The following is a 26,354-nucleotide window of genomic DNA, read 5'->3' on the forward strand; positions in this document are numbered from 1 at the left end:
GGGGTATATATAGGCAACTCATTTGTCCCGGTTCGTGGCTGGAACTGGGACTAAAGGCCATCCTTCTGTCCTTCCTGCCACGAACCGAGACCAATGGTTGTGGGCCAGGAGCGAGGCCCATTGGTCGCGGTTCGTGCCAAGAACCGGGACAAATGGGCCCGGACGAACCGGGACCAATGCCCACGAGGCCCCGGCCGGCCCCCTGGGCTCACGAACCGGGACAAATGCCTCCATTGGTCACGGTTCGTGGCAGAACCGGGACTAATGGGCTGGCCAGGCCCAAACGAAACCCCTTTTTCTACTAGTGCCACCATCTTCCACATGCCTCCACGAGATAAGGAGAAACATCACCAGAACGAGGGCCAGGCGGGGAGACCTTATCCCATGTCAAATGGCGACACCATCATCTCGCCACCACCAAACATAGACCTACCTAATGCCCCAAGAGACAGAAACTACGACTCCCATTGATAGGTCGAGGCTCACCGCAGACTCCCACAGGCTGAGGCGGTGGAGAAGGAGGAGGCCGACGATATACCAGTGGAGGAGGATGACAACAATGGAGAAACCCTAGATCACCTTTGGAGCTGGGGCTGCATCCCGTGGAAACTATTGCCCTAACTTGCATGGCTAAGGGTTAAGGTACCCCCTAAGTTACCCCGCAAAAAAAGGTACCCCCTAAGTCACCAGTTTTGAATATTTGGGGTTGTAAAATGCACATAGAACCGTTAGATCACCATAAATAAATAAATATATAAACATAATACACTCATATAAAAGCTACACTGTAAGAATGAAGCTTACATGTGGAGACTATGCCTATGTCTAGATGATTTACTTTTTGCAAATGGAATCAGAGAATTCTAGTATGTCAGGTTGCTTCAAATGCGTGAGGTAGCAATATCAGTCGGAATAGACAATATACACATCACTCGTTGAACATCAATTTCTCTCTCGAAAAGTGTGGGAAGGAGAAAAGGAAGCTAATTCTAATTGGTCCAAGGTTTAGAGCGCAACATCACTTCAATGACGAGAGAAGTACTTCCAAGGTTTGCCGTACTTCTCTCGCATTCCTCGCATCCGATGCTTCCCTTCATCTTGGGCATTTATTGACTCAGACATTGTTAGTTTCAATCTGGAAGTGTCCTGCAGGGGTGATGCCACCGTGCATGACATTCTGCTGCACTGGGTCAGGCTGAGCACCCCCATCATTTTGGCCGCCCTCACGCACACCCTGGGGATAATCATCTCCGGCTTCATGGAGGAGTTGTTGGCTAGGGCTAGGGTTGTCGTCCAAGCCATTCTGCATCGAGTGGCGATCCTCTTCGACACTATTATCCCTGGCGCTTTCCATGTCAGTGTTTCTCGACTTGGTGCATTTGGCATAAACCAACCTCACAATGGCTATCAGTATCGTGATAGTTGAAATGGATCCAGTGATGACGAAGAGCCCCGAGAAGTTTTGTAAAGTGAGAGGTGCAAAACCAAAGTCAGGAGTTGTGTCATCACCCATCAGCACTGAAGTGGTGCCAAAACATCTCATTTTAGTTGTGAGTCGCTAACCCCTTCCGGTAGGTTCAGGATGGTAGTTGAATGATTTTGCACTAGCGGAAAACCTAGATGGAATGTCTGGCCATAAAAAGATATTGTTAGCAAGTAGTCCCAACTATGCAGCATGGCGCTGCGACGAAAAATCATGAATATACCAAATTATTAGGTTGAGAAGCTTACAAAACCAAATCCAGGAGTCGTGTATATGCAACCAAGCATCATAAAATCATCTTTGTACCGACTATCAGAGAGGAAAGATGTTAAATAGGGGATCGCACCGACGATAGCTGACACCCCTCCATTCTTGGACCCCTTCCGCATAGCGGCAGCATATTCTTCCTTCGTTCTGTAGGTTTTTAACCTACTTTCACTGATATTTTGAGAATTCATCAAGAAGGACCGCACACATGAATCATCTTGGTATCCTACAAAGTCACCACTGTGTTGGAGCTGGTCTAGATCAATCATCCAAGGACGGAGCCTCTCCGTGGTTAATATGGATGACAAGCTTGATGTGTAGCTCTGTACCAGAATCAACACTACAAAGCACCATATTACCACAACAATTTTTGACAAGGGGCTTCTAATAATTTGACTTGTGCATGGAACAACCAAAAGATTATGTTATCTTACAACTATGGTAAGAAATTAATGAAAATACTGAAAATGCATCAAATATTGTAAGGAGTTACAGGTTGAAGTGCTAACCATGAGAAAACGTCAAAGTAGAGAAAACAAAGTAGAGGCCAGCGCTACATTGTCTCAAACTTGATCCTTGGTATTCTGGATTTCTAGGTAGTTCAATCATCCACACAACAATGCCAGTATAGAAGAAGAAGATAATGGTTGCAAACCAAAGATTCCTACTTAGTGGCTTTACAAATGTCCAGCTGATTGTATATGGTTCATCCTCGACGAGCACAATCATAGACGCACCAGACTGTGCGTATGGCACACCGCCCACTCCCAACTTCACCTGTTTATCCCTAAGAAATTTAGCAAAAGTTAGAATGTACTCCCTCCGTTCCTAAACGTAAGACTTTTAAGAGATTCCAATACAGATTACATACGGAGAAAAATGAGTGAATCTACACTCTAAAATTAAAATACGTCTATATACATCTGTGGAAATCTCTAAAAGGTCTTATATTTAGAAACGGAGGGAGTATTTAGGTGCAATAGAAATGTTAACAAAACAATACTCGTGAGAATGAGATGCAAGTGTGTAGGAGTAAGCCTAACCATCGGAGACACGCTGCATACAAGCTCATCACAGTGCTCACCACTAAGCATCATCTTGGAAGAGCCTCGGCATTTGCGAGTCACCATATCTTCAACAGTACTGTACGTGCTGACGTTTTGTTTCTCAAAAATAGGATAAATAACATTCGCAAAATCTTTCAGCATCATCTGACCTTCGTGATTTTGTCTTGAATTTCTTGTATCCAGTTTCATGCCGTTTATTTTCTCGGTTCTCATTGAAACTATGGAATATGATCATGAGCAGGGAGAAAAACAAAAAGTTGTGGAAGTGGTGGGGCAACATGATTCAGCGCTGAAAGTGACCAGTGAGTACAGGGTGGAGTCCCCTGAGATGAATGCTGAGGTGATCCCCACTCCCCTTTAGTCACCGAGGAGAATCTGCGCTTCGGTTTGAGGAATGTGCAGAGTAAAATGGAGCGAGTGGAGAACAAGGCTGCGGCTGCGGCAAAAAAGAGGAACATGGAAGGTGACACAATGAAACCTAACTCCTTTGATGCTTTGTCTGATCCTGTTCTCATTCTTAGAGCTATTAAGATGGGTGTAGATATCCCAGATTCTGATTTTGCTAATATTGATATTTTAAGAGAGCCGGAAAGAGCTAGAAATAGAGATTCCTTAGATGAAAAGGAAGATAGTAAGGATGACAATAATAATATTCTACTATTGACTAATGGAATAGGAGACCAAACCCCCTTGGACATGAGATGGAGTGAGGAGAATGAGATGGATGAGGAACCCTTTACTATAGTTCGGTCTAGAAAGAAAAAAGAAAGAAAGGTTAATGTTGTCATATCTAGACCAGTAACTAGGAGTAAAAAAGGTAAGAAAAATCCTGAAAAGAACAGTGGTAGCCCTACCTTGCCTCCTGGTAGGAATGCCAAATGGGGAAAAAATCTAATGTTATTAAATGAATGGCATCTTTTGGAATTGTAGGGGAGCAGGTAAAAGAGGAATGAGTACCTGTTTCTCTAACATGATTAAAGATCATTCCCTAGATTTTATTTGCCTTCAAGAGACTATGAATTTTTTTTTCCTCCTAAAAGTCTTAGGAAAATAGATCTTGCGGATAGATTTGATTGGAATTGGATTCCATCTATCGGTAAGGCAGGTGGTATCCTTTGTGGTACTAAAAGAGAAACCCTGGAAGTTGTCTCCTGGATCCCTGGTAGGTTTTGCTTGCAAGCCAACCTATATGATATTAACCTCAAGACTGTATGGGCTCTCATTACGGTTTATGGAGCAGCCCATGATGACAATAAAGATGACTTCCTTGTGGAATTAGCCTCGATGTGTGCTCACACGCAAGTCCCCTATATAGTGGGTGGTGATTTTAATATCCTTAGAGAGAACTGTGAGAAGAACAAAACCATGAACCGATCCCCTTATATGGACAAGTTCAATTCCATCATAAATTCACTGAGCCTTCGGGAGATATACATGGGAGGGGGCAAATACACATGGACTAATAATCAAAAGCACCCCACCCTGGAGAAAATTGATAGAATTTTGATGAGTTTTGATTGGGAGGACTTGTTTCCATTGGTTACAGTTCGTAAACTATTCACGGATATTTCCGACCACAACCCACTCCTCTTGTCCCCGGGAACGAAGAAAATGGGTACGTCCCGCCAACACGAGTTCAGATTTGAACTCAGCTGGCTGCGAGATGAAAACTTCTACCCCACTGCCAAAAAGATCTGGGATCAACCAGTCCGAGCTGATGATCCTATTGATATCCTTAATATCAAATTGAAACGGCTCAAAAAATACTTTAAAGGGTGGGGTTCAAATGTCTTTGGCCATGTTAGAAAAAGAAAGAAATAAATCAAATTGGAGTTGGAAGAAAATGAACGAATAGAAGAGGAAGGACCTCTCGACCCTGATATGTATGAGAGGAAAACCTCCTTACAAATAGAGCTCAATGAGATTCTCTTTAACGAAGAGTTGTACTGGCTACAACAATCGAATGAGCGATGGCTTTTAAAAGGTGATCTTAATACAACCTTTTATCATAGAGTGGCGAATGGAAAAAAGAGAAAGAATACCATTCAGTCTTTCACGGATGGGGACGTTGTGATTGAGGGGACCACCAACCTTTTAGCTCATGCCACAGCCTACTACAAGGATTTGTTTGGCCACCTGTGAGAAAAACTCACTAAGGACGACAATATTCTCCTCACTGGCAAATTCACAGAAGAAGAAATGAAGAAAGCTCTTTTTGGCATGAATAGTAATCAAGCTCCTGGCTCGGATAACATACCAGCTGAGTTTTATAAACACTGCTGGGATTTTGTGAAAAAAGATATTATGCGCTTGTTTGATGCTTTTCACGACAACACCTTAGATGTTGCTCGCTTGAATTATGGGGTGATCACTCTTATCCCCAAAATGAATGGAGCTAAGAAAATCCAGCAATATAGACCGATTTGCCTTCTACGTTGCCCATACAAACTTATTACTAAAGTTTTGGACAACAGAGTGGCTATTTTTGCTGATATGCTCATCAGCAAACATCAAAATGCCTTCATAAAGCATAGAAACATTATGGATGGCATCTTGATCCTACATGGAATTCTTCACCACAAGCAGCGAAAAAAAAAGAGTTAGTGTGGTGTTGAAGCTAGACTTCGAAAAAGCCTACGATAAAATCAATTGGGATTAACTTCTTGAGTGTCATAGGAACATGGGCTTTGGCCCTGTGTGGTGTGGCTGGATCCAGAAAATTCTTAATAATGGGACTATTAACATTAAGTTGAATAATGAAAAAGGTCCCTATTTCCAGAGTTACAAAGGGGTGCGGCAAGGGGACCCGCACTCACCTTTTTTATTCAATATGGCTGTGGAAGCCATATCCAAAATGATCCTTAATGCTCAAAAAGAGAAAATGCTGACAGGTCTGGCTCCGGACCTGATCAATGGGGGGGTGGCTATCCTCCAGTATGCAGACGATACTGTCATTTGCTTTGAGCATGACAAAGAAGCTGCGGTCAATCTGAAACTCCTGCTATATACATTTGAGCTCATGTCAGGGCTTAAAATAAATTTCCTGAAGAGCGAAATCTTATGCATAGGGGGGATGATGACATACTAAATTTCTACTCTGAACTCTTCAATTGCCAGATTGGGCACTTCCCTATGAAATACTTAGGGGTGCCTGTGAGCTATTCCACTCTCCGTGCTTTAGACTGGAGCTTTGTAGATGATAAATTCCTCAGGTGTTGTGAATCCTGGATTGGTAATGCGGCGTCTTCAGGGGGAAGACTGACCCTACTCAATTCTTCCCTTACTAGTATCATCTTCTACTACATGTCTATGTTTATGCTTTCTAAGAAGGTTATTGAAAAATTTGATAAGCATAGGAAAAAGTTCTTTTGGCAAGAGACTGATGGTCGTAGAAGATATCACTTGGTCAAGTGGTCTAGAATCTGTAGATCTAAGAACAAAGGAGATTTAGGAGTTAAAGATCTACATAGACAGAATATTAGTCTCCTCACCAAGTGGTGGTGGAAACTGGAAACCCAACAAGGCCTTTGGCAAGACGTGATTCATGCTAAGTATTTCAGAAATGATACGGTACCCTCGGTGAAAAGTAAATTTGGGGATTCCCCCATGTGGAAAGCTATTATGAAAGTAAAGGAGGTATATTTGGCAGGAAGGGAAGTAATTTTGAACTCTGGGAATTTAGCCAGAGTATGGAATGATCCTATCAGGGGTGATGCTCCTTTGCGAGACCAATTTCCGGCCTTATTCAGCATATGTAATTATCAGGAAATCACTATTGCTGAGTTTAAAAACTTCGAGGGAAATGATCTCTTTAGAAGAAACCTACATCCTCCCCTTACGGATCAATGGAATGATCTTGTTAGGGTGGTTAACTCCTGGCATCTATCTGATGAACCTGATCAGATTAGCTGGACTTTGGGCAAAAAAAGTAAGTTCTCGACCAAATCGGTCTACGCCTATTTGGAAAGACCCCTGGCTGGGTGTGATTACAGGTGGATCTGGAAAGCTAAGATTCCCCTCAAAATCCAAATATTTCTCTGGCAATTGTTTCAAGACGCGGTTCTGACGCGTGAAGTCATGATGAGGCGTAACTGGGCAGGCAACCTAGATGCTCGTTCTGTAGAGATGTTGAAACTTCGCAACATCTTTTTTTCACCTGCCCTGTTGCTCGGGTGGTTTGGAGGACGGTTGGGTGTGTGTTGGGCACATCTCTTTGCCCGAACAATATCTGGCAGTATTTCTCCTAGTGTTACATATTCCTTCCTGATGGGGTTAAGTTTTACACCTTTGGTTTGGCAGCCGTTTGCTGGGCAATCTAGAACTGTCGTAACCAGGCTACTTTTGAACAAAAAGTGCTTAAGACTCCATTTAATGTGGTGTATGCTGCTTGTGGGTTTTTAACATACTGGGCAGGTTTGATGGCTGGTGATGATCGGGAGGCCATGGAGCGCGGAGCCAAGATGCTCAGGTCCAATGCTTCGACAATGATGAGAATCAGTGTGGCTCCAGTCAATTCAGCGATGGACTGATGCTCCCTCCGACGCTTCGACGCTTTGAGTTTACTTTTGCTAGGATAATCTGTCTCACTCCTGCGCGAGTGTCTTTCTGCTCGTTTGTGAGCCTGTAAACCTGGAGGTTACGAACTGTTGTGGGATTCCTTTTGGAGTCAGCCTCTATGTTTAGGCTCTAGAGATTAGCGTGATCGAGGGTGTCACTGGGTTTTCGCTCCACAGTGGGCTGCTCGATGACGAGTGCTCATGGTGGGTTTTCCAGTGATGCTTTAGACTCGCCTTTCCCCTTTCTAGCTTCCTTATGTTGGTTGATGTCTGGATCTTTGGTCACTAAACTATGTATTTCCGTTATGAATATAATGGAAAGGGGTTAAGGCCCGGTTCAAAATTTTTCTCGGTTCTTGGATGAAGAAACATCATGGTGTCATTTGATCCTAGTGTAAGGCCCGCGGAATCGTTTACAGGATCTTCTTGCCAGAAGGCACCGCTGCCGTAGAAGGAGAGAGCCGGAATGTTGTTGTGGTCGGCCAGGTGTGGCATGTGATCTGCATTGTTCAGCGTCTGAAGGCCCCAGATGATGGCTTGCACTTGGGCATTCTTGATCAGGTCCTCGGCTGCAAAGCTCAAATGAATCACAAAATAAGCCAAGCAAATTGCATGATCCGGAAGCAATTAGGGAATTAGCTAGCCAACAAAATCGGCCGGAGTGTTGCATTGTTCTAAGTGAGGTACAGGTGCTACAGGTGTGTGGTGCATTCGGTTGACGGTCTGAGACTCTACCCAACGCAGATGTCGGACCACAGATAAGTGCTCAGATTCAGTGTGAGAGGCATGATGACGGGACATGTTCAGTATATAGTTGTTGTCAGGGGGGTTTGCGAAAATGTGCATCAAGTTCCACTCGATGATCCACGTTGAGTTTTTCTATTTGTACACACTAACCTCCGTTTCTGTACGGAAAGGCTAGAATTCTGGAGGTCATTGACATTATGAGGAATGGAGGACAGTAAGCAGATGATTGTTATCATATTACTTGTGATTTTACTATCTCTAGATTGAACATTGTTATAGAGAAGCAAATAAAGTTGTTTACGAACTTGCTAGGTTAGATAGAGTTTTCCCGCCTGGTAATTGACTTGAGGAGCATGTGAGTGAAATTGTATCCATCCTTATTAAGGATGTAACTGTTATTTTCAATGAACAAAGCGCACGTGTTTTTAGAAAAGAAAAATCTGATGTTAGATTAGACATGGCAACTGAACATTTTTTATGAAAATTTATATTGGCGTGAGGATAGCAAATTTAGTTTGCAAGCACGACAATTTCCTGGCGAAAAATGATCCGAGGCGGATTTCCTATACTCGCCAACTAAACTTGGCATCCTCGCCTAAAAATCTGACGTTCGCTGTATATCCTAGTCCTTTCTATATTACAGTATTCCCCACTGGTTGGGCATTTGGTTTTAGCCAAAAATTCGGTCGGTTAATTCGGATTTTCAACACTAATATTGATTTTTTTTTCAAAAAACAGAAACACAAAAATTCAGGTACCTGAAATTTCTGGTTCAGGTTCGGTCCCGAATGGCCCGAATTAGCACAACAAGAAAAATGGCAGCGGCATGTGGATAGGAGGGTGGGTCGCGGCCGGTGCAGTCCCGCCCCTTGCTTCCGTCGCAGTCGCCGGCTGTGGCATGTGGCCTCGTGTCATGGCAAATTTGACAAATTTGACCTATAGACGAAATCAAATCACAGAATGAACTATCCGTGAAACTATTTCACGCGGCTGACCTTTTTGTGTGACGCCCGACACGAAGGCGCCACACTATACTGTGCAACGCCTCACAGATAGGCGCTACACGGCCAGCGTCGCACACGTGTGATCAGAAAATTACTAAGTCAGTGTGCAGCGCCTGAGAGCTAGGCGCCACACTATACAGTGTAGCGCCTAGCTCCCAGGCGTTGCACTAGTGCAGCGCCTGAGAGCTAGGCGCCACAGGTCAGCCGCGTGAAATAGTTTTACGGACAGTTCATTCTGTGATTTGATTTTGTCTATAGGTCAAATTTGTTAAATTTGCCTCGTGTCACGCATGTCTCATGTGATGGCGGCGGCTGGCGGGAGACTGGGTGTCAGTCTCGTTGCACGTGATGGTGGTGAACCTCGCGCGCACCGCAGATGGTGGCGACGGGGTACAGGGAGGCGAAAGTGGTGGCCCATCGGAGGCTCTGGTGGTGGCCAGGTTGGGAGGTGGCCGACAACCAGGAGGCGAAAGTGGTGGGCGCTAGTGGTGGCCAGGTCGGGATGTGGCTTGGTGGCGAACTGGTGCTAGCCAGTGAGGCAGAGGCCAAATCCTAGAGGAAAGAGGCGCTAGTGCATGGTGCCAGCCTACAAGGAGGCGGGACTTCACGGGCTTTTAATAATTTTGGGTACAGTGACTTGAAACCCGAATTTCCCAAATAAAATTCAGGGTTCTACGGCTAAAAAACAATCGGGTTTCTAAAACTGCTACCCGATTTAGTGTTCGGGTTTTTTGGGCTCGGGCTATACGGGTTCGGGTATTGGGTTCATGCGCACCCTGATCCCACTTCGAAGACGCGGTCCGAGCAGCCTCGGTAACTCGGCCACCATGCCGCGCAGGTCGCAGCCAACCAGCCCGTCAACACATTGACGTTTACTGCAGGGTGGCGCGGAAGCGGAACGGGGTGGAGCATCCATTAGACTAGCCACAATGGGCAGTAACATAGAGTAGTAACATGCTCATGTTACTACTCTATGTTACTACCTCTATAGTGGGGAGTAACATATGTGTGGTAACATGCAATACTTCATTTATTATGCTATAGACTCATCTTGCCTTGCTATGTGTGATGTTACTTATATTAGTAGTAACTAGCTATGTTACTACATGCCTCTCTTTCTTCATTTATTGCTTGCCACATCATCTATTTTATCTAGATATGTGTGATGTTACTATCTATGTTACTCCCACTGTGGGTAGTCTTAGGGAGGTGAGACGGAGCCGAGCAATGTTGGTGCAGACAACAAGGCGCTAGATCCGCATAGCTGAGATTCACCAGACCCTAGACCAGAGTGCAATTGGGCGGCGGCGCCATCTCAGAGTAGTATGGTATGCTTAAATTGCGCCTAATGGCATCTCTGACGTAGATCATCAAAATGCCTGCAAATGGACACTTTTAGGTTTTCAACATGGATTATCACATTGGGCCGTATGTATGAAATCCCGCATCCCGGCCCCAAATCGGGGGAGCTATGGGGGAGTTCGGTCGTTTGCCATGCCGGACTCCGATAACTTGGACCCACCCCCAAACCCCTCCCTAACCGTCCAACACTACAACCCTCCCCTTATTCATACCGGACGTGACCGGCCGTTCGCCTACCCGCATTCACGCCGACCCAGAATGCCCGCATTCACGGCCACTCCGCCTGCCCCAGCTATTTAGAGCCAACCGACCACATCCAAAACCCTACGTCTGAGCCCCTTCTCTCACCGCCCGAGCCGTCGTCTGACATGCGATCAACCCTAGCTTGCATCTGCGTCTGTCGTCCGCTGTTGTAATGGCTAGCTCTGTGACTTTGTCGTTCAAGCAGCTGTCCCGGGGCGTCAGTCCAAAATCGTGGCGAAGGATCGCGTCACAGACACTGACGTCATGCCCTCATTGAGGTGGCCAACCTTTGAGTTCTCCAGAGCCGAGCTCTGAGAAGGAGGAAATGGAGGAGGAAGAGGGCTACCATATGGCCATGGTGGAGGTCGCCGAGGAGGAGCAGCCAGCGACAGAGGAGGTGCCCGTAGAGGAGGAGGCAATGGCCGCACTACTCGTGATGGGGTTCACACTATTGCAAGTGGAGAAACATTACAACCTGACCCTCTTGGAGGATCACCACGTTACACCGGCTCAAATCGAGGAGAAGCACACCCATGCAGCCGTCGCGGAGGTGCTCCTCGCAGGTGGAGGCCTCAACGACAACCAGGCGGTGCTCGTGTCTGAGCCACCAAACCATCGAGCGCGAGCGCTGCCAAGTCCGCATCAATGACCTCCGGCAGGAATGGCTCTTTGAGGAACTGGAGGCCGTTCGACAACTCCGCATCGGTCGCGTCGGCCGCCAACGACGATGACGACGGAGCGTCCAACACAAGGGTCATTGGTCTCACCTCCGACAAGAAGGAGCAGATTGATTTTATTAGGGATTTGTTATGTAATAAGTAATTTGAAAATTAATGAAAAATTGGTGTTCTCTTAAATTTAGTGACTCCGATTGGTAGCCTCCATTCGGCCAGTTGTCTGTATGGACGTATGGACGTGTTCACGAACATTTACGACCAAAAATTTGATGATCCGTGTTGGAGATTCCCTTAACTAAACCTGTGTATCTTTGGGTGAACAACCTGGACAGTGCACGAACAAGAGAGAGAGAGAAATAAAAGAGCGTACCCAGTTGAATGTTTATCCGTATATATTTGGCTTCTACGTAAACCCTCAAATCTAAAGGAGAATATTGGGGCGTCCCGACAGCCCGCCACATCGAATGTGGCTCACCCAGGCCACTTTAAATCTTTCTTTTCTATTACTCCCTTCAACCCAACTAATTATATGCATGTGATCGGAAAATTGAGAAAGACGACTATGCACATGGACAAAGCAAACACGCCCGAACATTATCGTGAGAAATGATTAAGGCCTCCTTATGATTTATATGAATATATAGGAATATTGTAAGAAGTGAGATGACATATATCCCAATTCTTATAGAAAACAGATGTCATTTGATGTATAGGCTAGGAATTTCTTCACTCAGTTTGACGTAATGTCTTTTTTCTTTTCAAAAGTGAAGGATTGATTTTTATCCCATATAGAAAAAGAATTCATTTCTACAAACCAAAAGACCTCAAAGCAATTTTTTCTTTGAAATGCTATCCTATAGAATTCCTGCAAAACCAAAAGAGGCCTAAGACGAGGTGTTGTAGAGTAATAAAAAGCTACTTCACCGTTAATTACCAGCGTGTGCTGCTGCGACGGCCTCTCCGCGGGAATCCTTGGCTCGCAGGTCCGCCCAGTTGGCGCAGCTTGGTTGCTTCAGGTAGAACGCATCCAGGACCTCCACGGAATTGCAGGTCAGGCTCCTGCCCCCCACGCCGAACCGCACCGGCGCAGGCGCCGTCGCCTCCCGCGCCACCGCGCCGGCAGCTGGCGACGCACCGTCGACGGCGATGCTCCAAAGCTTGAGCAAAGAGAGGAACACCAGCAAGCGGCTTGTCGCCGGCAACCCCATGCCCATGCGCGAGGCTAAGAACTCACTGGTGCTGCTTAGCAGGGTGTAAATTACTTGTTCATCAGTTGGTTTATGTAGGTCGATACGTGACAAATATATACACTGCCCCGTCTGCTCGTCGTCTCCATGCCCATACGCCGGATGGCCACACAGTGTGGCCAAATTTCCCCGAAACTTCGGAGGGCTAGCACGATGACTTTCGAGTCTTCGCTTGGTAAGTGCTCCCGGAAATTCCGCTCAGTGGCTGTGCGCATCAGGGCTGGAGGCTGTAAATTCCGCTTGCAGGTCGTCGCGTCGGAGAAGGCGATACGGAGGCGGTGGGTGGGACGACGGCGAAGTAGACTCGAAAGGTGAGGTCGACGGAGCCGTTGGGTTGGTCAATGACTGAAAGCGAATTCAGATTCTCTTCTCGCCCCTTTTCTTCGTGCAACCCCTTCTTCTTTCCCCCTCTACTTTCTTTCTCTGCAACAGCGCAAGTGTAGAACACTACAGCAAGAAATTCAAGAGCTGGCTGGCACTGCAGGGGGAGAGAGAGGGACGGAGATCTAGAGCTATGCAAGCTGAAAGGAGGCGGCCACCACGAGAGAGAAAAAGGGAGAGGAACGGGAGAAGAAGGCTGAGGAAATGGCCAAACCAAACCCCTACTCTCCCTGCGTTGAGCCTTCTTCCGTTCAAGCTCTCTTTAGGGGCAAATGCAAAAGCAAAAAAACAAAAACAAAAAACAAAAAACATAGAAATAGAAAAGAACCTTTCTGTCCTTCTTGTAACTATTTTTAGATGATAATTAAGTATAAGAAATTGCACAACAAGGCCTTACTAAGAAGTTAGCTAAATGGAAAGTAGAGTTTCTCAGCCCCGAGCTCAAATGAGGTTGGATGAACAGTAGTACAAAAAAAATTAAATCAAAACCATTTTGGAGCACTAATTTTGTGTTTTGCCACAGCTTCCACAAATGTGATTCCACGATGAAATTTTGCAGGATCTTAGAACATTTGTCAATGTTTGTCATAAAAAAAAATCAGATTTTTTAAATTATTTTTTTCGATTTTACTGTTCACCCGAGCTCATTTGAGCTCGGGCTGAGAAGGTGAATTTCCAGCTAAATGATGTTTTTCTTAAGTTGATCTAATTTTGCTAGTCATATTTTTGCTTGGCATCCACAGTAGTTATAATTGCACACACACTTTTGCTTCGGTACACCCCTTAAATACATTGATGGCTGAGATCTCTTTATACCCCTTCATAATAAAAGGTCGAATGATCTTTTCACCCGCGCCGTTACGTGGCCTGCGTACATATACGCCGCGCCCTTTTTTTTCTTGCGGTTCCCTCAGTTTTTTTCACTTTCTTTTTAGAACAAAAGAGTGCAGACGAGGTGAATCAAACTCAAGGCCTCTTGTCCAAGGAGAACCACACAAACCAATTAGGATATCCTAATGCTTGTGCCTATTTACTTCGTCTTTTTTCGTTTTCTTCTACTTCAGTTCGCGGCTGAGCCGACACATTGTTGAACTGGTCATTTTATCACTATTTATTTTTCTTTTTAAAAAGCTCACACTTATAAAATTTTGTTTAAATTTCTGAAAATGTTCGTTTTATAAATTATGTTCATAGTGGCATTCAAAAAAATTGTACAAATATGTCAAAAATTTGTTCGTGTCTTTCAAAATTGCTCAGATTTCATAACATGAACATATTTTGAAAAGAGCAAAAAAAATTGAACGCAATTTTTTTTAAAAAACACTATGAAATTTGAGATTTCAAGCAAAAAATTAGAATACTCGATGAATTTAGTAGATCTTTTTAGGAGGCCTTCCATGACCATAGATCGAACCTATCCCATTTTGACAGTACGATGATCTCAGGAATGGCTATTTTTGATACGATGCAAACAGTGACACCAGATATATATACAATATGCCTCGGAATAGCCGCCTCCAGAAAAAAAATTGAAACCATTTTATTTTGAATTTCCGCAACCATTTTTTCTATTTGTGTAGATTTTTTTGAATACATGACTATTTTCTAAATTCCAAATAAATTTTGAAAGCACGAACATTATTTGAAAATGCAGAATTGCCGGAATCACAAAATTTGAAAGCATGGACATTATTTGAAAATTTGAATACTTGGCTATTTTCTAAATTCCAAATAAATTTTGAAAGCACGAACATTATCTAATAAATGTTTGTGTTTCAGAAATGTTGATAAATTTTAAAAAAGTATGTGGTTTGCGATTTGTGTACAACATCAATATTTGGGAATTTATCAATAATTTTGAAAAAAAGTGTTCATGTTTATAAAATTTTCATACACAATTTGAAATTTCAAAATTGTTGACAAATTTCAAGAAATAATTCGGATATAAGAAAATGATCATGTTGATTGATAATGATAGAAATTGCAAATAACAAAGGCCTTGCTCTACAGGCTTACTTCTTTAAATAATACTATACGGTGTATGTTGAGTTCAAATACAGCGGTGCCACATGAGTTGTACATGGGCAAGTGTTCTGTTCGAGGATTGTTTGGACATGACGTGCCACATGAGCGACTTTGAATTCCCCATGTGGCGGCAACGCTTGTTCAGGCGGGGCACTAAATTGGGTCGCCGTAATTGTGTTCGATGGCCCCACAAATATAGGTGATGATCACTAGACGGTGCCAGGAGCGCGTTTGAACGGAAAGGAGATGTATGGATGTTTGAAACCAACTGCGAGAAAAATTCTAGTACTCCCTTCCCCATTCATATTAATTGACGTACACTTAATACAACTTTAAAGTGTGTCTGTCAATTAATATGAATCGAAGGGAGTATTGATATTATTCCAGGTCCGAAAGGGAACAAAAAAGGAAAATTACAGATTAGTTTGGCTAAAGTTATTTTGCAATATTAAGACAGGTTGGTATGGCCGAATTTCAAACTAGGATCTTGCACACAAAAGAAAATCAACAACACTTGATGTGAAAAGCAGAAAAGTTTAAACTAGTGCTATTGCTGGGAATGAAAAAAAAAAGAATCAACAAAACTTGCTTCAAGTTTTCTTAAGAGGCTATTGAAATTGTGCTATTGTAGGATCGACCTTGATTTGGTTTCCTGGATATATCAATTGTGTTTGTTGGGTGAGTTTGAATTCAACAGAAGGGTGGGGTGGTGAGGTAGTACGTAGTACCCGCTCCGTCCGAAAATAAGATTTGTTGATTTAGTACAACTTTGTACAAAATCAGCGACACTTATTATGAGATGGAGGGAATATATGATATACATGATTTTCAGAATGGAGAGGACTTTCTCGAATTGTATTTTGACCAAAGGAGCATGTTTGATTGCAAATGATGCCAAAATGGTAAAACAAATGCATGATGAAATACCTTAAATTGTGAGCTGCACAAAAAAATAGCTTTAAAAATGCACAATGTTGAAATGCCACAATTTTACTTTTTCCGTGTACCTCTCATTTTAACGTGTTTCGTCGTGAAAATTTAAACACATGCACATTACATCCTTGTTTACGCGTGTATTTTTCTTCAGAGTTATTTGAAACATAAAAATATGAATTTTAAAATTTTAAAAATTGGCCTCCACAGAGCTCAGCCTTCATTTGGCATTTTCGTTGATGAGTGTAGTTTAAAATGATTTCGTGAAACATTATAAGAAATAGACCAAGACTTGTGCTGATGGCAAATTGATTGGGTCTGGAATTTCCACCGGTGGCAGCTAGCGATAGAAAGTCTGGACACGTGTGAAGCTTTTTTTTAACACAGTACAGACGCAAGTGCTCATATACACGCGCATACACTCACCTCTATGAACGTACACACGCACACCCTACCTCTATGAGCACCTCTGAAAGACTGAGCCGGCATATCATCTTGAAATTTACGAAGTCACCGTAGGCACCTCGTCTTCGACGGGAACGTCTCCTCCCACTGAATGCGCATCGCCGGAAATCCTGAAATAAATCCAGGAATAAATGCGAGCACCAGGATTTAAACCATGATGGGATGTGGATACCATAGTCCCTCTAACCACCCAACCACAGGTTGGTTCGCGGACACGTGTGAAGCTGGTGTGTGATTGTCAGGTAGCTTCTACCTAGTTGTCCTCCTCCATGGACAGACACCCCACCTCACCACGTACGTCGGGAGATTTATCTTGCCACACCTCGGACAGTTTCCTTCTATAACTCGCTCTCTCAGATTCCCATTCACCCTGTTCATTCACAAAGAGAACTCTCTTGTTTCGACATTCAGAAGAAATGTGACCATGCCCTTTGCACTTCCAACACTCAATATCTCGGCTTCGAGATGATGGTACAGCCATGGGGTTAGAGGTACTTCCAGCAGCAGAAGAAGCACGCTTGTCCACATTCCTAGGGGCTGGTGATGATGCCGATGAAGCCGCTGTTCGCCGGGTGGCAGTAGGGTGTGAAGTATGCTGAAAATGAGAACCACCATGAGAGGCACTTGGCTGCAACCTTTGCCATGGTGTGGTGGTGCGGTTATGAGATATCCGTCCATGACCACTCTGCTGCACCTTCCTCTCCGTGCGCTTTGCTTGCTCCAAAATATCTTGTAGAGTGTTATAGGGAAACATCTCCACAAAATCAGAAATTTCATTGTGGAGACCATGCAAAAATCTTGCCATCTTTGACTCCTCATCTTCATGAATACGAGCACGAACCAACAACAATTCCATCTCTTTATAGTACTCATCCACCGTGTGCGTACCTTGGCTGAGACGCTGCAGTCTGTTTCGGAGATCTCTTTGATATTGTGAAGGAACAAACCTTCGCCTCATGGCTTGTTTCATCTCTTCCCAAGTGTCAATGTGATCACGGCCTAGCAGCAGTTGATTTTCTTGTAGTTGATTCCACCAAGTGAGTGCATAACCAGAAAACTCAACACAAGCAAGGTTTACTCTCTTCGGATCAGCAAGGTTATGGATACGAAAAATCTGATCACACTGCTCTTCCCAATCAAAATATGCATCGGGGTCTTCCTTTCCTGTGAACTTGGGGATATGCAACTTGATTCTTGCTATGTCATCTCGACCATCTCAATCACGACGTTCTGCACGACGCCCATCTTCAGCAGCACGACGGTATGGGACACCATCATAATCATCTCCATGACCACGAGCAACACGCTCATGAGGGTCATAGTAGTGCCCACGAGGACCATGGCCTCGCCCTCGAAGTTGTACTCCTCGCTGCCCTCCATGAGCAGCAACACCACGCCCACGAGCAGCAGCCACATGTCCACCATGGCTGTTGTTATCATCCTCCAAGTCACCATCCACAGCAACATGCACGGAATTTTCATCCTCAACTTCCTCAAGTGGGTCAATAGGGTGTTGCCGGTGTCGAACCCTATCGCCACCTGCTGGAGGTCACTCGTGAAACATCCTTCCAAGGTCTCGAACCATGTTCTGTATTTCCTGAAAATCAGCACGTGTGACCGGGGCATCTTCTTCCCCATGGTTTTCTCCATGAACACTCGATCTAGATCCTGCCATGTTAGTAAGGCCAAAAGTGGAATAGGATAATTTTGTGGAATCACACAACCTCACCTCTTACTCACCAAAGTTCTTATGAGTTCACATCAGATTGTGCTTCTCCCGGATGTGTTAAAGCGATTGAAAGACAGGGATCAAAGAACTAGCTTCGGTTTTTGGTGGAGCTCGGTGGGGTAAACAAAAAGGGGCTTGTGCTGAAATCAAGTTGATGCAAACCAAGAAAAATACGTGGATGGATCTGCTGCACCTTTGCACCAAGATTGAAAAGACAACACACAAGCTTCTGAAATTTTTTCTATCAAGCTGAAACTTTTGGATCTTACACAAGACTTTCTTTTTCCCTCTTGACTTTTTTCCACTCTTTTTTTCTCTCTTTGATTTTTTTGCCACTCTTTTTTTCTCTCTTTTTCCAAAGCACAACAACCAAATCTGAAAGCAATTATGAAGATGAACTTGGTGCAGATTTAAAAGATGAAGAACATGCAAGGTATGCAACAACAAGATCTCAACACCAACAAGGCTTGGATTTATTTTTGGTGGGGCTTTGGACTTCTAGGACAGAAAATATAGCATGAAAAACACTCGATCTAAAGGGATGCTAGCAAGATAAAGTTGGATAACAGATCCTACTGTGTCAACGAAGGCTCTGATGCTAGATGATAGGTGGGAACCTGATGAACGAGTTCACGCCCGAAGGTGGCCCGATCTTCACGTCGTAGAATCGAATCAGGAGGGATAACTAGCCGCAAGCAGCCGGGATAACTAGCTTTATACCTGCCAAGGTTGGATGCAACCCGTACGTTGGGGATGGCTGACCGAAGCTACAAGAACTCCAACCCGCTGTCCAAACAATCGCAGAACCACAAACCGGAACTAATCCACACAAAACGGCCGGAACCGTAGAGCATGAACTAGGGGGAACCAGAGGCTCCTTCTCGCGAATCCGAATGAACTCACAAGAGCAAAGGTAGCAAGATCTCTCGGATCTCTCTAGCAGTCTTGCTGCATAAGCTTGTAGCTGAATGGTTTGACAAAGGTTCTCTAGAGGATGGGGGAGATGGGGTTTTATAGCAGGGACAAGCCCCCTTAGCTAGGTGTGAAAATGGTTTCAAAAGTAAGCAGGTTTGCATGGCTTCCTTGGGTGAATAAGCAGTCAACTTTGGGAGTTGTTGGAGAGCTCCTCAGAAATTCGCGAAGTCTTGACAGCCTGGACACCTTCCACGAGAATGACTAGTACTTTTGACTCACAACTCCAAATGATGTGAGTTTTTTGCATTGGAAAGATAATTTGATGTAGCTTCTGTTGATGTACCCCTATGGCCCCGTCTCTCCATCACATGGGTGTGGCACACCAAAACATCAGAGGTAAAAACTGACAGCATCAGCTTCACTTGAAACTTGTTTTCTCCAAACTTGTTCCTCCAAAGCGGTTGCTTCAAGAGCTCATAGGTTGTTGGATTGCTTCCATGTTATACCTAAGTTCAACCAACAATAATGGAGATGAAAGCATAGTTGTGTCATCAAGGTTACAAGGTAAACTTAAGTTAGCGTTCACCTGGTCACTTATTTGTTTGGCGCGATCTCTTGTGATTGGACCTATATTGGAGACTTGTCGATGGTTGTGGTGTCCTCATCAAGCACAGAGCAGGTTTACAAGTATAACAGAACCTGATCTTTTCATATTCACCACCGGCTCAATAATATAGGGTTGGTTCGAAGAATGAACCAACCACCATGGAACCAAGTAGAGCGCTCGCCCAGGTCACTCTCGCGGGCGGCTGGGCAAAACCCTAGCCGCCGCCAGCACCCACTTCCGTGCCGCCCCTCCCCTCGCTGCTGCCGGAGGGAGCCGCCGGGCGAAGCCCGGTTGGCTTCGATGGCGGTTGGGAATCTTCTCCCTCCTCCCATGGTGCTCGCGGCGCGAGACACGCCGAGTAGGCGGGAAGCGCGGTTCTCACGCGGGGCGGCGCGCCGGCGCCTCGAGTAGCTGGGCCTTGGTCACCGTGGTGCGATAGTGTGGCAGCGGTTGCGTCGTGAAGATGGGGGGCAGGCCGGCGCGGTTGGTTGGTGGGGCGAGTGTCTTGCGTCGTGTCCATGAGATCCGGCGGCGGCGCGGCTGAAGGTGCATGCTGGGCAGGCTCTGGTGGGTGTGCAGGGCTGGACTTCATCCCTCCCTGGCCTCTTAGAGGTGGGGTGGATGGAGGGAGCCTGCTGGGCTCGGGTATGATACGCCTAGACGTCACCCTAGTCGTCGGTAGCCGGCTCGTGGTGCTGGCAGCGGCCATCCTAGTCGGTGCACGGTGTTGTGCTACGACAGCGTGGTCACAGCCGCTAGTGACGGTGCGGGTCGTTTCTGAAGGAAATATGCCCTAGAGGCAATAATAAAGTTATTATTTATTTCCTCATATCATGATAAATGTTTATTATTCATGCTAGAATTGTATTAACCGGAAACATAATACACGTGTGAATACATAGAGAAACATAGTCTCACTAGTATGCCTCTACTTGACTATCTCGTTGATCAAAGATGGTTGAGTTTCCTAGCCATAGACATGAGTTGTCATTTGATTAACGGGATCACATCATTAGGAGAATGATGTGATTGACTTGACCCATTCCGTTAGCTTAGCACTTGATCGTTTAGTTTACTGCTATTGCTTTCTTCATGACTTATACATGTTCCTATGACTATGAGATTATGCAACTCCCGATTACCGGAGGAACATTTTGTGTGCTACCAAACGTCACAACGTAACTGGGTGATTATAAAGGTGCTCTACAGGTGTCTCCGATGGTACTTGTTGAGTTGGCATAGATCGAGATTAGGATTTGTCACTCCAATTGTCGGAGAGGTATCTCTGGGCCCTCTCGGTAATGCACATCACTATAAGCCTTGCAAGCAATGTGACTAATGAGTTAGTTGCGGGATGATGCATTACAGAACGAGTAAAGAGACTTGCCGGTAACGAGATTGAGCTAGGTATTGAGATACCGACGATCGAATCTCGGGCAAGTAACATACCGATGACAAAGGGAATACCATATGTTGTTATGCAGTTTGACCGATAAAGATCTTCGTAGAATATGTAGGCACCAATATGAGCATCCAGGTTCCGCTATTGGTTATTGACCGGAGACATGTCTCGGTCATGTCTACATAGTTCTCGAACCCGTAGGGTCCGCACGCTTAAAGTTCTGTGACGATCGGTATTATGAGTTTATATGTTTTGATGTACCTAAGGTAGTTCGGAGTCCCGGATATGATCACGGACATGACGAGGAGTCTCGAAATGGTTGAGACATAAAGATCGATATATTGGATGACTATGTTCAGACACCGGAAGTGTTTCGGGAGGTTTCAGACATATACCGGAGTACCGGGGAGTTACCGGAACCCCCCGGGGAGTATATTGGGCCTAATGGGCCTTAGTGGAGAAGAGGAGGGGTGGCCAGGGCAGGCCGCGCGCCCCCTACCCCTCTAGTCCGAATTGGACAAGGAGGAGGGGGGGACGCCCCCTTTCCTTCCCCTCTCTCTCCTCCTTCCCTCCTTCTCCTACTCCTACTAGGAAAAGAGGAGTCCTACTCCCAGTGGGAGTAGGACTCCCCCCTTGGCGCGCCCTCCTCCTTGGCCGGCCGCCTCCCCCCTATCTCCTTTATATACGGGGGCAGGGGGGCACCCTAGAACACACAAGTTGATCATTGATCTCTCCCAGCCGTGTGCGGTGCCCCCCTCCACCATAATCCACCGCGGTCATATCGTAGCAGTTCTTAGGCGAAGCCCTGCGACGGTAGCTTCATCAACATTGTCACCACGCCGTCGTGCTGACGAAACCCTCCCTCGAGCTCTACTGGATCGGGAGTTCACGAGACGCCACCGAGCTGAACGTGTGCTGAACGCGGAGGTGCCGTACGTTTGGTACTGAGGATCGGTCGATCGTGAAGACGTACGACTACATTAACCGCGTTGTCATAACGCTTCCGCTTAACGGTCTACGAGGGTACGTGGACGACACTCTCCCCTCTCGTTGCTATGCATCACCATGATCTTGCGTGTGCGTAGGAATTTTTTTGAAATTACTACGTTCCCCAACAGTTTCCCAGTGGCGTCCGGATTTGCTCTAGTGTCGGCCCGTTCACGCAGGTCTCTGGTGTCCTCTAGCGGTTGTAGGTTGTGGTCGGCCGAGATGGGCCAGGTGTAGATCCAGGTCGGGAGCTGCGGTTGGGCATCATGGGTGGCATTTGGAGAGGTGGTGAGATAGATGGGTGGCGCCGATGTGGTTGGGCTACCCGTCACCGGCAGGGGTGTCGGGCATCGACGTGGTCCGTGCCCGCTTCACCTCTTCTCCGACTCGGTGGCTCCTTGATCGATCTGGTCTTTCCAATCATTGGTGGTTCTGTCGGCGGCCGGAGCTTGCTGATTGGTTCATTGCTAGTAGTCATGGAGGACCTATGGGACTTCGGGTTTCCCTGGGCGGCGGCCCGGGTAGTGGGTATTGTGATGCTTGTGGGCTAAGCTCGCAGCTCAGGCGCGGGCGGCTAGCGGACATGGCTTTGTAAGCGGTGTGGTGGCTGGCATTGGGACATTCTCTGGTGATGTGCAGCTGTGGCCCATGTTCGTAGCCGTGCCATGGGCGAAGGCGGGCCATGCTTGCCAGGGTAAAAACCCTGTCTGGATTTGGCCAGACCTACGGAGGCGGCGCCTATGGACGTCGTCATCTTCCTGAAGTCTCCGTTGTGGCTGCTCCTTGTCCTTCGTCTTTTTCGGATGAAAATCTTGATCTTTGGATCGGACGGTGGCGGTGCTTGGTGTCGTGTCCTTTCTGAAGGCATCGTCTTGGAGCTCATGGTTTCGTCGCCTCTCAACTTCACCTTTTCGCGGTATCTTCACCGGGAAGGGCTCTGGCGGCTCCGTAGTGTTGCTTACATCATTTTGTAGTCTACTTCGAGTCGGTCGGTGTGTTGTTGGTGTAGCCCTTTGACACCTATGTATCTGGCCTTGAGTGCATGTAGGTGTTGGGGTGTTGTGTTGCGTTTGTATCGGTTCGAATGTTGGTTGGTGCTTTAAATATAAAGCGAGGCGAAAGCCGTTTTTGATATAGGGTTGGTTGGTACATAAAGTATCTCATCTCCAATCTAACACATCGTACCTTTCATGAGGCCCAAATACCACTAAACCGCCTCCTCATTTCAACACACGTGCCTAGAACCGTATAAGAATACGACATGCATGCAGAGCTATATACTCCCTCCGTTCCTAAATATTTGTCTTTCTAGAGATTTCAAATGGACTACCACATACAGATGTATATAAACATATTTTAGAGTGTATATTCACTCATTTTGCTTCGTATGTAGTCACTTGTTAAAATCTCTAAAAATACTAATATTTAGGAACGGAGGTAGTAGATGTGGAGATAGCATGCCAATAATTTTTCTAAAGTCTCTTTGAAAAGAAGATGAAAATCTCCATTAATTTCACCACTCAAGGGTGATTTAACCATGCAAGGATGCCATGGAAGCATTATATCACATGATGCTACAAGTTCGTAAATCCTAATAACAAGGTTTTACAACTTGAATTATTACACAAAGTTACATGTTGTAAACTACACATATGTATACATCATCATCTGCTTACAAATGGAATCACATAAGTTCTAGTACATCGGTTCCTTAAAAAACAGACATACATTATATATGTTTAAAGAGATAATATGCACATCACTCACTAACCATCAATCTCTTCTTTCCAAAAGAGTGGGAAAGAAAACATAAAGACACACTATATGTAGTTCGAGGTTTTGAATGCATCATCGCTTCAACCAGGAGAGAAATACTCATGAGCATCTGGCGCTTCCCTTTAACCTCAAACATTGCTCATCTCAATCTGAATGTGTCCTGCAGGCACAGAGCCACCTTTCATGCCATTGATCTGCTGCAATGACTCAGGATCTGCACCCCCAACATTTTGGCCAGTCCCATGGACACCTTGGGAAACATCATCGCTATCTTCACGGAGCGGTTGTTTGGGGCTGGGGTTGTCGTCCACGCCATTATGTAAACTGGGATCCTCGTGGGCACTGTTGCAGCTGACGCTTTCTACGCCGACCTTTCTCGATCTGGTGCATTTGGCATAAACCAACCTCACAATACTTATTAGCAGCATGAGAGTTGAAATGGATCCGGTGATGATAAATAGACCAGAAAAGTGTTGTACTGTGAGAGGTGCAGAATCTGTGTTCGGGACCGCGTCAGCACCCACCGATGGTAAAGTTTTGCCGAACCATTTTTCCTCAATTTTTTCACCCTTAGCCCCTCCTGCTAGGTTCAAGATGGCAGTCGAAAGGTTGTGCACTATCGGAGAACCTAGACGAAATGCCTGAAGATAAGAATACTATGTTAGCAACTAAGATTTCTATCCAGAATCAAGAGTAGTGCTGCAAGAACAAATCAGGGTACCAAGGAATTAGGTTGAGTAGCTTACAAAACCAAATCCCGGAGTCTTGTATTTGCACCCGAGCATCTTAAAGTCATTTTTGTACCGATTGTCAGAGAGGAAAGAAGTTAAATAAGGGATCTCATCGACGATAGCTGACACCCCTCCATTCTTGGACCCCTTCCTCAAAGCATCAGCGTATTCTTCTTTCCTTGTGTAGTTCCTTAACTTACTTTCACTGATATTACGATTTATCAAGAAGGACCGCACGAAGGAATCATCTTGGTATCCTACAAAATGACCATTGTGCCGGAGCTGGTCCAGATTTGTCACCTTAGGACGGAGCCTCTTTGCAGTCAGAATGGATGATAAGCTTGCGGTGTAACTCTGTACTAGAATCAACACCACGAAGCACCATATCACCACAACAATTCTCGTCAAGGGGCTTCTAATACTTTGACCTGCGAATGGATTATCATCCAAGTTACTCCTTTAGCTAACACACCTATGGTAAATATCTAATTACTTATAGAGTATCAAATATTCTGTGGGAATCCAAAAGAGCTGACCATGAGAAAACGTCAAGGTGCAGAAAATGAAGTAGATGGCGGTGCCACACTGTCTCCAACTTAATTCTTGATACTCCTGATGTGTGGGTAGTTCAGTCATCCACACAACAATGCCAGTATATAAGAAAAAAACCATGGTTACAAGCCAAAGCATCCCATCTAGTGGCTCTACAAATGTCCAACGGATATCTGGTTCATCCTCAGCAAGCACAAGCATAGACACACCGGATTGTGTGTATGGCATTGTGAAGTCTGCGTTAGTAACTCGTTCCGCGGTTATGGTCACATCACCAACTGCACCATCATACACCTGCTTAAACCACCAAGAAATTAGCAGCGATTAAAGGTGTTTAGGTACAGAAATTAGAACATTAAAATGATAGGATGCTTTGTGTCTAGGAGTAAGGCTCACCCCTAAAGACACGTTGCCTACTAGCTCATCATACGAACCGTTGAAGACAATAAATCTATAGCACGGAATAGGATGTAAATTCCTCATAGCAGCCTCGAAGATATCAATGCTGTATCCGGTGATGTTTTGTTCCTTCGAAATTTGGTCAATAACATTCACGAAAAACTGAAAACCTTCTTTCCGCGGCACGGCAATCTTCAACACCGTCTTACCTCTGCAGTTCTTCTTTGAATTTCTTGTATATAGTTTTCTGCTTTCTCTTCTATCAGTTTTTGGATTACGGAAGGTCACAGTTTCACTTCCAAGTGTAAATCCGTACTTGGCATCGCCTATGGAGGCTGGTACAAGGTCATCCAACCAGAAGGCACACGATGTTGGAGAAATGCCGGAGAACGAAAGAACCGGAATGTGATTTTGGCGGCCAAGGTGGCCGACGTGATCTGCTTTGGTCATTGTGTGAGGGCCCCAAATGATGGCTTGCACTTGCGAGTTCTTGATCAGGACCTTGGCTGCAAAACCCACACGCATCCCAAAATTAGCCAAGCGAAATATATCTCTTTTTTTAGGACACCGCAGGAGGTCTGCTTGTCAAGCAAAAATATATCTCAACGTCGCATTTAGCTGAAGTTCTGCATCAAAGTGAGGGGCTGTGCGGAGCATTCACTTTTTTCGACAAAGAGAAATATATTAATATCATGAAGATACCTATTACACCCAGCCTCTGTATCAATAAGATGGTCCAAAGACATCAAGGATACACACAACGGTTTTCACCACTCCGCACGCGCCCGCCTCTAGGGTT

The 26,354-nt window shown here is 45.3% G+C and overlaps 1 non-coding gene and 1 pseudogene across 1 annotated transcript; both read right to left on the reverse strand.

The window, feature by feature from the left end:
• Nucleotides 1-966: 966 nt before the first annotated feature.
• On the reverse strand, nt 967-13,510 carry LOC109744666 (uncharacterized). Its single transcript, XR_012188490.1, has 7 exons — nt 12,341-13,510; nt 7,744-7,942; nt 6,610-6,624; nt 2,878-3,025; nt 2,244-2,590; nt 1,732-2,146; nt 967-1,629 (listed from the first exon to the last, which is right to left on the reverse strand). It is a non-coding gene; the product is annotated as an uncharacterized protein (transcript).
• A 10,160-nt stretch (nt 13,511-23,670) lies between these two features.
• LOC109744665 (glutamate receptor 2.5-like) lies at nt 23,671-26,080 on the reverse strand (annotated as a pseudogene).
• Nucleotides 26,081-26,354: the final 274 nt, after the last annotated feature.

Source organism: Aegilops tauschii, chromosome 7 (assembly GCF_002575655.3).
Source record: "Aegilops tauschii subsp. strangulata cultivar AL8/78 chromosome 7, Aet v6.0, whole genome shotgun sequence".
Taxonomy (NCBI): Eukaryota; Viridiplantae; Streptophyta; class Magnoliopsida; order Poales; family Poaceae; genus Aegilops; species Aegilops tauschii.